Raw genomic sequence first — 11,981 nt, 5'->3', positions numbered from 1 at the left:
AGAAGAAATAAAGACACACAAGAAGAATAGACAGTTGAATAAATTCAGTGCTGAAAGCAGTCAATTAGAAATGAAGAGAACAATACAAATAATCAATGAAACCGAGATCATTCTTTCAGAAAATCAACAAGAGCAACTCTTAGCTATACTAACTAAAAGGCAGAGAGACAGTACCCGGATTAACAATATCAGAAATTAATAGGGAGATATAACAATGGATACAGAAGAAAACGAAAGAATCAATAGTGCTCACATCAAAAGCCTGTACTTTACAAAATTGAAAAAGTATCTATGTGAAAGGGGTGATTTTTCTAAAATAACAATTGCTGAAGATAAATCATGATCAGATATATTATCTAGTCCTATAATCCCTAAGGGCATAGAAGCAGTCATTAAATATTGATACACTTACACACAACACACACCACAAATACACACACACACACACTCACATATTTATACTAAGACCAGTTCATTTTATTATTTTAGTGCAGAATTCTATAAGACTTTCAAAGAAGAACTAAAACCAATATGCCTCAAACTATTCCACAAAATAGAAACAGAATGAACATTGCCAAGCTCATTCTATGAGCCACTATCTTCCTGATACCTAAACAACACAAAGTCTCAACAAATAGAGAGAATTTCAGACTAATTTCCCACCTGATTGCTGATACAAAAATATTCAATAAAATACTTGCAAACTAAATCCAGGGACACATTAAGGACATCATCTACCATGACCAAGTAGGTTGCATCCCAGAGATGCAGAGGTGGATCAATATACAAAATATCCAAACACAATCCACCAAAAACAAACTTAAAGGAAAATAAAACAACATCATCTCATTAAATGTTAAAAAAGCCTTTGATAAAATCCAAAACCCCTTAGGTTAAGAAACTTAAAGAGATCAAGGATACAAAGCACATACCTAAAGATAAGAAAGGCAATATACAGCAAGTCCATAGTTAATATCAAATTAGATGGAGAGAAACATAAAGCAATTACCCTAAAATCTGGGACAAGACAAGGCAGTGAACTCTCTCTCTTTCTTCAATATAGTATTAGAAGTTCTACCTTTAGCAATAAGACAGAGAAAGGAGATCAAGGTGATACAAATTGGAAAGAAAGTAATCAGAGTATCGATATTTGCAGATGATATGGTAGTATACATACATATATGATCAAAAAAATTCTACCAGAGAACTCCTATTACTGATAAACAATTTCCATCAAATCACAACAAAATTCCTTAAATATTTTGAAGGGACACTTCTCAACTTTATATGGAGAAAAAAACTGTGGGGAAAATTTAAAAAGGCCGCCTCAGTGGAGCGGCGGCCCTGGAGGGGCTTCCACCGCCCTGGTGGGTCCCACATTTGGGGGGAACTCTATGGTTCCAGCAGCCTGGGGGCCTTGGCGGCGACAGGCCCCAGTAACATGAGGAAGTCCTTGGTTCCAAAAAGGTTTATTGTCATGGTTGATAATAGATGGATCTAGGCGTACCCCCCAAAAACTCAGGGCAGTCCCGAGTTATATAGGGAGGGAGAAAGGGGGAGGATTGGGGGAGGACCTGGGGGAGGCATGTTTAATTTGTTCTGCCCTCTGGCCTTCATTAGTATGTAAATCCCTAGGGCCTGAGGCCTATAGCCTGGCCTATGTAATTCTATGGAGACCTGACTGCTTTCCAGGATCCTGGGTTCTGGGGGGCACCAAAACTCCTGCCGGTTCTCATGCAGAATCTCATCTAGAATCGGCAGAGTCTCAGGGTTTTAGGCACCTGCTCCACCATGACCCAGGATACCCTTACACAGTCCCACATCTACTCCCCTTTACTTTTTTAAAAAAGGGGGTCACTGTAAAACTTTTGGATGAGGAAGCTGAAAGAAAGCACTAAGGAGGCCAGAGGTATTAGCATAATCATGTCACAGGGTAAGGGGAGTTGGGGGGGGGTAGGGAAGGTAAGGGATCATTGAATCAATTGAATTTAGGTGGTACAGTTTGAGGGTAGTAATATCTGACTAATCTAGATAGACATTACTTTTTCCTCACTAACATGTCACTTCAGCTATGTGACTTTGGCAAGAGTTCATCTGTAGTTGGTATCGAGTATCTCTGGGTCTTCAGTCAGATGAGATGACTGGGAGAGGCAGCTTGTCAGGTTTCAGGAGATGGCGCTGTCTCAGCATCAGCTCATCTCTGGAGTCTGTAGTCTGCCGAGATGTAGGCAGCTTGCCTCTGTTGGATCTGTGGATATAATCACAGGGAAGCAGCATCTCCAGCAGGGAGATGTCTCAAAGATGAATATTTAATCACTCTTGGAAAGTCAAAGGTTTTTGAGGGAATTAGATGGCTGAAGGAGAAAACATTGTGTTAATAACATCTGGGGTAGACATCCACAGTTTGTCTGTGAAGGAAGATTAGTTGTTAATTAAAAGCTGAAATGTCGTGGTGATCAGCATGTTGATTTAACCTGTGGAAGTAGATTTAGATGACTTTCAAACCTTGAAGAAATTTTAAAAGTTGAAAAAAAATGTTGAGAATATATTATGAGTGAAAAGGAGACATTTAAACAAAAAGCAAAAAATTTTGGGTTGAAAAGCACAAACAGTGTTGTTTTAGGCATTCCTGTTAGGGGAAAAGGCATTAATGGCGGGTTTAGAAGTAGTGGAGGAAAGTCCTGTTCTGCCATGTGATGGTTTGGGCTACCATGTGGTGGCTGGGTGTTCTAGCAGAGAGGCCAAGGAATTCCCCCTGTTGTTTTTCTTAGAGAAAAGAAAGGCTAACTTTGAAGAAAAGTTTGGCAGGGAGACACCTAGAGGCTAGTACCTAGAGTCAGTAGCTCGCTGTTCTCAGAGGGGGAGGACAGGACAGGCAGCGGCAGTTTCTCTAGGCTTAGCCTGGAGTTTTAGCACGAAAAGTTAACCTCTGGGGGAGGGACAAACAGAGCGTGGGAGATTTTTTGGGGGGAGGGGTAAAGAATGGTGATTAAGGAGTCTACACCATTTTGTGGGAAACATGTGGAGAGAGAAACTTAGGTTTTTGAGCCAGGCAGGAGCTAGTGGTAGTTAAAATTTAGAGAGAAAACGTTGGCCCGAAACATGTGGAGAGAAAAAGAGGGAGAAAGAATAGAGAGAGATCCGTCTAGTCTTAGGGACTAGGCTGGAGTTACTCACGGTTCCATGGAGAGGGTCTTGGCGGGTGCTTGCGGGGGGGTACTCTTGGAGCTGGCTTTGTCCAAATCTTCTACCACCTGTAGGGAACAATGTAGGCCCATGTGTGGGCATGCACAGGCGTGAATCTCTGTTGTGTGTCCGTGTGTCTGCTGTGACACAGTAGGCCAGCATGGCAGGAGCACATGGGATCTTGGCTGAGTTTATTTCCTGCAACACCAGGCGAGCATGGCGGGGCCCCACCCAGCATGGGGAATTTTCACTCAGGTTCCACAGGGGTGTAGAGCTCTTGGACTGGAGATCTCCGGGCCAGAAGTTGGCCTGAGATGGACTGGTCTCGAGTCCTTGGCTCTTAGGACTGAGGCATGTGGGCTCGCATCGGACAATCCACTGCAGAGAAAATGAAAAGGATTGGGGATCTCTGTGCTCTGAGGCAGCCAGGGACCGATTGGTCTCAAGTAGGACTGAGACGGGGGCATGTGGGCTCACGTCAGGAGCACCCACAGCCAAGGAAAGGAGAGGGATGGGGAAGAAGAAAGAGGCCCTAGCAGTACCCGTGGGTGAGACTGTACTGGCTTAGCAGACTCTGCGGCCTGGCCAGCTTGCTTGGAGATGTGGGTCCTTGTGGCTGGAACGCAGAGATCCTCTAAGTGAGAGATTAAGCAGCTGTAGCTTTAGTCAGCGTGGGAGAAGCGTGGAATCTTCACTGAGTCGATTCATCACAGCACCGGACAAGCAGGGAGGGAAGCTTGGCTGCGTTCTGTAGCAGACTGGGGTGGCCTGGTCCTTGAAGTCCGTGGGTGTCTGTGCCCTACGTTGGGTGCCAAAATGTGGGGAAAATTTAAAAAGGCTCCCTCAGCAGAGCGGCAGCCCCGGAGGGCCTTCCATCGCAGTGGCGGGTCCCACATTTGGGGGGAACTCTATGGTTCCAGTGGCCTGGGGGCCTTGGCGGCGACAGGCCCCAGTAACACAAGGAAGTCCTTGGTTCCAAAAAGGTTTATTGTCATGGTTGATAATAGATGGATCTAGCCTTACCCCCCCAAAAAAACTCAGGGCAGTCCTGAGTTATATAGGGAGGGAGAAAAGGGGAGGATTGGGGGAGGACCTGGGGGAGGCATGTTTAATTTGTTCTGCCCTCTGGCCTTCATTAGTATGTAAATCCCTAGGGCCTGAGGCCTATAGCCTGGCCTATGTAATTCTATGGAGACCTGACTGCTTTCCAGGATCCTGGGTTCTGGGGGGCACCAAAACTCCTAACGGTTCTCATGCAGAATCTCATCTAGAATCAGCAGAGTCTCGGGGTTTTAGGCACCTGCTCCACCATGACCCAGGATACCCTTACACAGTCCCACAAAATACAGCAACATAAATAACAACACATCAAAGTAACAGTGGAGCTAAAACAATCCTGAACAATAACAGAACTTTTGGAGGTGTCACAATTAGTGACGTCAAGCTATAATACAAAGCAATACTAATGAAAACAGCAGAATATTGGTATAGAAACAGGTTGATCAATAGAATCAAATTTGAGACCAAGAAATAAATCCACACACCTACAGACCCTTGGTTTTTAACAAAGATGCAAAAAAAATACAATGGAAAAGGAAGAACATCTTCCACAAATTGTGCTCCTCTAACTGGATATCTGCATGCAGAAGAATGTAAACAGATCCATATTTAAGAACCTCCACAATACTCAAGTCCAAATGGACCAAAACTTCAACATAATATGATATACACTATATCTAACAGAACATAAAGTGGGAAATGACCTTAACTTCGTTGGTATAGGGGACAACCTTCTAAAGGGAACACCAATGGCTCAGTCTCTAAGATCAACAGCTGAAGAGGGGGCTGTCCCTGAATCTCTTGCCTGTTTGTCTATGCATCCTGTTCCCCTAACTGGGCTGCCTTGTCTGGCCTCAGTAGTAGAGGATGTACTTAGTACTGCAGTGACTTGACGCACTAGGGGTAATGGTAGGGAGGTTGAGGATGGGGCGATCATGGAAAGGTTGTGAAGGGAGAGGAAAAATGGCTGGAGAATCTACATAAGGGGATACTGAGAGGAGAGGGGTGGTGATATTGGGATGTAAGTTTAATAAATAAATAAATTTTTAAAAAGAAAAATTAAAAAGCAAAATTTAAAAACTATTAAGTATTTTTGCAAGTTATACTGTGCAATTTAACTAATAAGGACAGTATTGATAAAAGACTTCTTAAGAAGTCACTGTCTCCTTGTATTGAAAAGAAACCGAAAATGACACATAAAGAATGGTTTATATTAATTATCAACTTAACAGGAACCAGAACTCTCCTGTTCAAATCACAAGGACATGAGGTACTCTCATATAGTTCATCAATTTTAAAATATGATGAAAGAGAAGGCAGGCTGATCCTTGCCAGCTGACGAACTCCACTAATATCTGGACCCATATCTAGGTCTTTGAGTCAAGTCATTTCAATATGTACTCCATATAGGAGCTTCTGGAATGTGTGAAGGGGCCTGTCCTGCAGAGCCAGAGCTGCAGGGTTACCACAACTCTGGCGAAAGCAGAGTATTTGAGATGAGTTTCAGTCATGGTGCAGGATTTATGGTGATCCTGAGACTTGAACCAGTCCAATGACTCGTTGCTATGAATATTTGTATGCAAAGCTGTCTGGGACAAATACTATATGACACACCACAGTTTCCAATGCCACTATATGAAAGGAATATATGGTGGAGAGATGGAAAAATAGAGGAATACATCAGAGAGTGAGTGGTGGAGAGAGATGATACTAGAGACAGTACAACAGTGATAAGTGTGAAAGAAGCCTTGTGAACAAGAAAACATGTTTTGCCAAATAGTGCTGACATACTTGTGATAGTGAGAAATGCAATGGCCTGGAGCTAGCATTGCATCTCATACAACACAACTGTTAGAGTTCTGAGCAATTACAGGATGTCCAAGAGAAAGGACTGATCATTTCCAGGATTAGATATCATCAAAAACATCTATGGTCTATGCTACCCATCAAGGCCACTTTGATATCTGTGGTTGATTGCCCTAGTCTGTGTTGAAGTCATATTGATGTCCATGGATGAGGTACCACAGATTCAGCTGTCCTTGGTATGGGCCACTGTCTGAGGGGATACTGGTATGGTGGTCGACTGCGTTGCAACCTAAGGCCATGATGATGTCTGAGTCTGTGCTACCAAGGGCTTTGTCTGGGTCTGTTATCTTACTGATTATGGGGTCTGTGTTGATATTCATGGTCAGTGTTATTACCAAAGACCATTCAGATGTCCATGGTCTGTGCTCCTGCCTGAAGCCATGTACTGTACTGCTGCCCAGGGTCAGGGTGTAATGCCTTACCACCTGGAGCACTGGTAATATTTGTGATTCATGATAATACTGGGAACAATGTAGATGTCAATGGTCTGTGCTGTCTTTAGAAACAATGTAGAGTCCATGATCTATGCTCTCACTGACTCACTGACTGTAAAGGGCAAAGAAGATAATTTGCCATGGCATTTATTACTACAGACTCTCAGTTGAGGAAGAGGGACTCTGAAGGTTTCTATGAGAACCCCTACCTCTACCACATCCATTCATAAAAGTAACAACCTAGACAGGAAGCCATCAAAAAGAACTCTTTAAAATTAAAATTTTGGTAAGGATTCAGAAGTGTACATGTCTACAACTGCTCAGTTCTGGTGAGGGTGTGAGTGAATATTTACTCAGTTTTCTTTAAGGACTGTCCATACTGAGTTTGACCAAGCTCCCATGAGTATTTGAGAAACACGAATTGAATATTTTTTCTTTTTCTGCTTATTTTTTGGTGGTGCCTGTAAGATAACAGGATGAGCAGGCCAGACCTGGGAGGACAAGAAAAAGAGTAGGCTCAGAATTTATTATATGACATATCAAAATAATCAATAAAAATATAATGAAACAAAAGATCATTGTTCTTGGAAGCATTTTAAAAACTAATATTTGTTGGAATTTTACTCATGGTACTGTTCCCAGAGCCAAGTGAGTGCTTATAGCTATGATTTACCGGTGTCCCTCCTTATATGTGTGGTTGCATTAACTACTATAGGTGTGTTTTGCCCTCTGTTTATGAATTAGAGCTATCACTTGTATTATTTTCAATTTTAATAGATAGACATAACTGTATGTATGGATATGGTACACGTACAGTTATAGGTATAGGCATAGGTGTAGGGTAGGTATAGAAATAGGTATAGGTATAGCTACAGGTACAGATGCAATATTTTTCCCTGTGTAAATCAAAAAAGACATGAACAGAAGCAAATAAACCTTGTCTTTACATGAAGTTATGCTTTTACTATTGTGATTTAAGGGTATAGTTTTGGCTACCTGTTTGCTTATGTTTGTTTGTTTTTGTTTTTTATGAAATAAATGTCTTAGTTTATTTTTCTATTGTTGAAACACAATGTTTTTGTAAAAACAAAAACAATCAATTGATAAGGAAAACAGATTGCATAGCAAAGAGCAAAGCTTACATTTGACACTGTCTGTAGGGTCAGGAACTAATAGCTGAATAGCTCAGAGATGTAGGATAGAAACCAACATGACTGGGGGAAAAACAGTCAATGAAATGATTCCTAACGATATTCTCCTATACTTACAGACCCAAGCTTAGCCTAATTGTCATCAGAGAGGCTTTATTCAGCCACAGACAGGAGAGAATGCAGAAACCCGCAACCAAACATTCAGGGGAGGAGGAGAAAAGAATTGCAGGAGTCAGAGGGGTCAGGGATACCATAAGAACATGGCTCACAGAATCATCTAAGCAGGGCTCAAAGAGGCTCACAAAGGATGAACCAACAATCACAGAGCCTGCATGGATTTGTGTAGGCTTAAATTTTTCTCTAAACCTATTTTACTTAGGGTTTTTAAATGTTTCAACCTCTCTTCCATCCGACTGACCAGACATAGGGGAAAATGAAGATTTATAGAAAAAGGGTAGATGTACCTGTTTAGAAGTAGTTCTTTGGGGGACAATTCAACTCTTCATTGTCTAGATACCAACAGTCCAGTTTAATAGCAAACACCAAGTATTTATCAGTAGTGACAAGTCAGTCCATTAGCAAACACGAAATACAAATCAATAGCAGTGAATTGATCCAGCAGCTACCACAAGGGTTCCCCAAATTGGCACGAGTCAGAAAAGGCAACATGAATCAGCATAGGAAACATTCAAATACATGAAGTTGTAGGGGCCACTTCTATAAAAAAAAAACTACCCTACTATTTAATGCTTTTAAATTTCTTTTATGTCGAAGTTGCCATAAATGGTGTCTATTTACATGGACATCATTATATAATAATGTACTTTTACTATTCAACCATCGAATGTGTTTTAAACTACTCACGTTACGATTAATAAACTATAACATTTAGACAAGTATTAAGCATTTCTCATGTTCCTTTCTTTCTTTAATAATCTGAGTTTATTTTCAAAATTCTTTTGCACAAAAAAATATAATGAGATTTTATTACAGGTCTGACAAGCACAAATTATACCTATTCCTTACTCCTAACATCTATTGCCTGTTTATGTAGATTTCTTTTACTGAAAGTTCATAAAACACTCATTATTTTGATATTTATTTACTTATATGTGTATATGTGTGCATACTTGGGAAAATGCATATATACCAGGGTACACATGATTCTTTTTCCACCATAAAACCAAAGTCATCAGGCTCAGCTGGTCATAACTTTACTCCATTTGCAATCTTGTCCAGGCCTTAAAATCTTTGTTACTCTCATTTTTTTCTTAATTATTATATACGTTAAATTTGTAGTAGTATATGTCACAACAACGACAAATTTTTTTCTTGGTAATTTGAAAAGTGTTGTTTTTAAATATCTTTAAACAGAACAACTAAAAGTCATTCACATTGGTTACATATTCCTGCCCCCAATTCAGACCGATATCCCCCTGCTCAAGTGCAGATCATACCAGTCAGAAAAACAGAGAAATGACCCACCGATGGAATTTCTCAACTCCGTTAGTTCCCACAGACACAATCTTCCATCAATCTACCACTGCCTACCTCCATTGCTAAGCCCTCACCCCCAGTGGAGTTAGACATCCTCTGCTTAAGTGTTGGCCACATCATCTAGAAGAATGGGTAGTTTAATTAAGGCGGAGACTTCCTGTTGGACCAGAGGCCATGCTGGCCATGAGAACTCCAGATATGTCCACAGACCTTCTCCACTCAGTGCCAATCTACAATATTATCCCCAATACTCTCACCCCTAATTGTCACAGTGCCCTAGCCAACAACTCCAGTAGAGACCCTTGGATGACCATAGGCCGCTACAGGCACTACAAGTCAAGATAGATTGTTTGCTTTTGGACCCCCTAAACTCTCTTGGTTCCCTCTCCCCATTCCAACTAACCCCATTTTTTTCTCCTCCCCCTGGTCATTTTGTGCCAGCTCCCATCTTGGGCAGAGACTCCCTGATGGACCAGAAACTACACACGCAATCAAACTCCAGATAGGTCCCACCAACTAACCTTCTCCACTCTTTATGTGCCACACCAAACAATGCACAATGCAACTTCTTTCTTATATCTCCAAGAGTCCCCAACTCAAATGGAGTGCCCCGATTCAACATAAAGCCATGCCTATCAGAAAACCAGAGAGAAAACAGAAATCAAGGAATAAAACGCTCATGCAACAAAGGCAAACTCAGAAATTGGCACTTAGACTTGTAATTAGCCCAAACACCAGCAAAGATCACAGTCAATAACGAGGGCAATATATCATCATCAGAATCCAGCAATCCTACTATAGCATGACTTGAATATTCCAACACAGCTGAAGCAGACTTTAAAAGAAGACCTTAAAACCAACTTTATGAAAATGATTACAGGCCCATAAAGGAGAAGTAAATAAACTCTTTTTAAAAATCAAGAAAAAGTGATCTACTTGAAACAGCCTTCACAGGTAAGTGGCACACAGTGCCCTGGGACCCATTATCTAGCTGTAGGTTTGTTCTTTGGTCTGGAAGAATCTTGCAGGACTCCACGAAATCCTGCCTCTCTGTGGAAATCTTTGGGGGGCTCAAGACTAACCAATTTGACTAACCCTGCTCCACCAATCCCAGTCAGATCCATGTTCCATCCCAGTTGGGTCCTAAACTAGAAGAAGGGAACTGTGTATGCATACAGGTATATGTGCACACACACACACACACACACACACACACACACACACCGAGAGAGGGAGAGAGAGAGAGAGAGAGAGAGAGAGAGAGAGAGAGAGAGAGAAACACCATTATCAATAAGGGTAAAATAACATGAATCAATAATCCTTGCATATTGATATCTCCCAATATCAGTAGACTCAATTCTCCAATAGAAAAACAACAAAAAAAAGAAAGTGAGAAAAAGGATAAAAATGTGGAAAACAGAACCATCCTTCTGTTACATACAAGAAACACAAATCAATATCAAAGATAGAGGTTACCTCAGAGGAAAAGGTTTGAAAAAGATCTTCCAGACAAATGGACTCTCAAGAAATAAGCTGTTATGGTCACTATAGTATCTAATAAAATAGATAATAAACTAAAATTAATCAAAAGATGCAAGGAAAGATAATTTATACTTATCGATGGAAAAATTCATCAAAAGGATCTTTCAATTCTAATATCTATACCTCAAACCCAAAGGCACCCACGTTTGTGAAAGGAACACTATTAAAGCTTAAATCACAGTTTGAGTCTCACACATTGATAGTAGGAGACTTCAAAACCCCACTCTTAACAAAGGAAAAGTCATTCAAACAAAATCAAAATAGAGAAATACTGATGAGCTAATCAATTTTATGAACCAAATGGACACAGATAATCTCTAGAATAGTTCACCGAAACTCAAAAGAATACACATGCTCTTCTTAGCAGCTCATGGAACTTTTCCCAAAATTTAGCATTTACTGGATCACCAAACACATGTCACTAGATCCAAGAAAATTAAAATAACCCCTGCATTTTATCAGACTATCATAGATTAAAGCTGGATTTCAACTAAGTCAGAAACAACAGAAAGCTTTCAAACTCATGAAAAATGAAGGACTCTCTATGAAGTGACTACTGGTTCAAGATAAAAATGAATAACGGAATTAAGAATTTCTAATGTTTAATGAAAATAAATGCAGAACATATCTACTCTATGGGACACAAGGAAAGTGCTGTTAGGATGGAAGCTCATGGCACTAAATGCTTATATTAAGAAAAAAATCAACAAATCTTATATTAGAACCTTAACAGTTAACCAGAAATTTCTAGAAAAAAAAATAGCAAGCTCACTCAAAGGAAATAGAGGCCAAACATTTGAACACAGTGAAGTTCAAGGCAAAAATCAATAATATAGAATTAAAGAGGACAATATGAAGAATAAATGAAAGAATTGATTCTTTGAGAAAATCAACAACATAGATGAAAATGTTATACAAACTAAAAGACAGAGAAAGAATATCCAAATTAACAAAATCAGAAAGGAGGGTACATAAGAACAGATATTAAGAAATTCTAAAGAATCATTGGCCCATATTTTAAAAACCTGTACTCCACAAAATTAAAAAATCTAAAAAAAAATGGATAATTTTCTCAATAGATACAACTTAGCAAAGTTAAATCCAGATCAGTTAAACAATTTAAATATATCTATTATCTTCAAGGATAATAGAAGCAATCATTAAAAGTTTCCCAACCAAAGTTAGCCAGAGTCCATACGGTTTTAGCACAGAATCCTACTGGGCTTTCAAAGAAGAAGTAATCTTA

The sequence above is a fragment of the Grammomys surdaster genome, unplaced genomic scaffold (genome assembly GCF_004785775.1).
Source record: "Grammomys surdaster isolate TR1022 unplaced genomic scaffold, NIH_TR_1.0 264, whole genome shotgun sequence".
NCBI classification, from domain to species: Eukaryota; Metazoa; Chordata; class Mammalia; order Rodentia; family Muridae; genus Grammomys; species Grammomys surdaster.
This window is presented reverse-complemented; position numbering follows the sequence as displayed.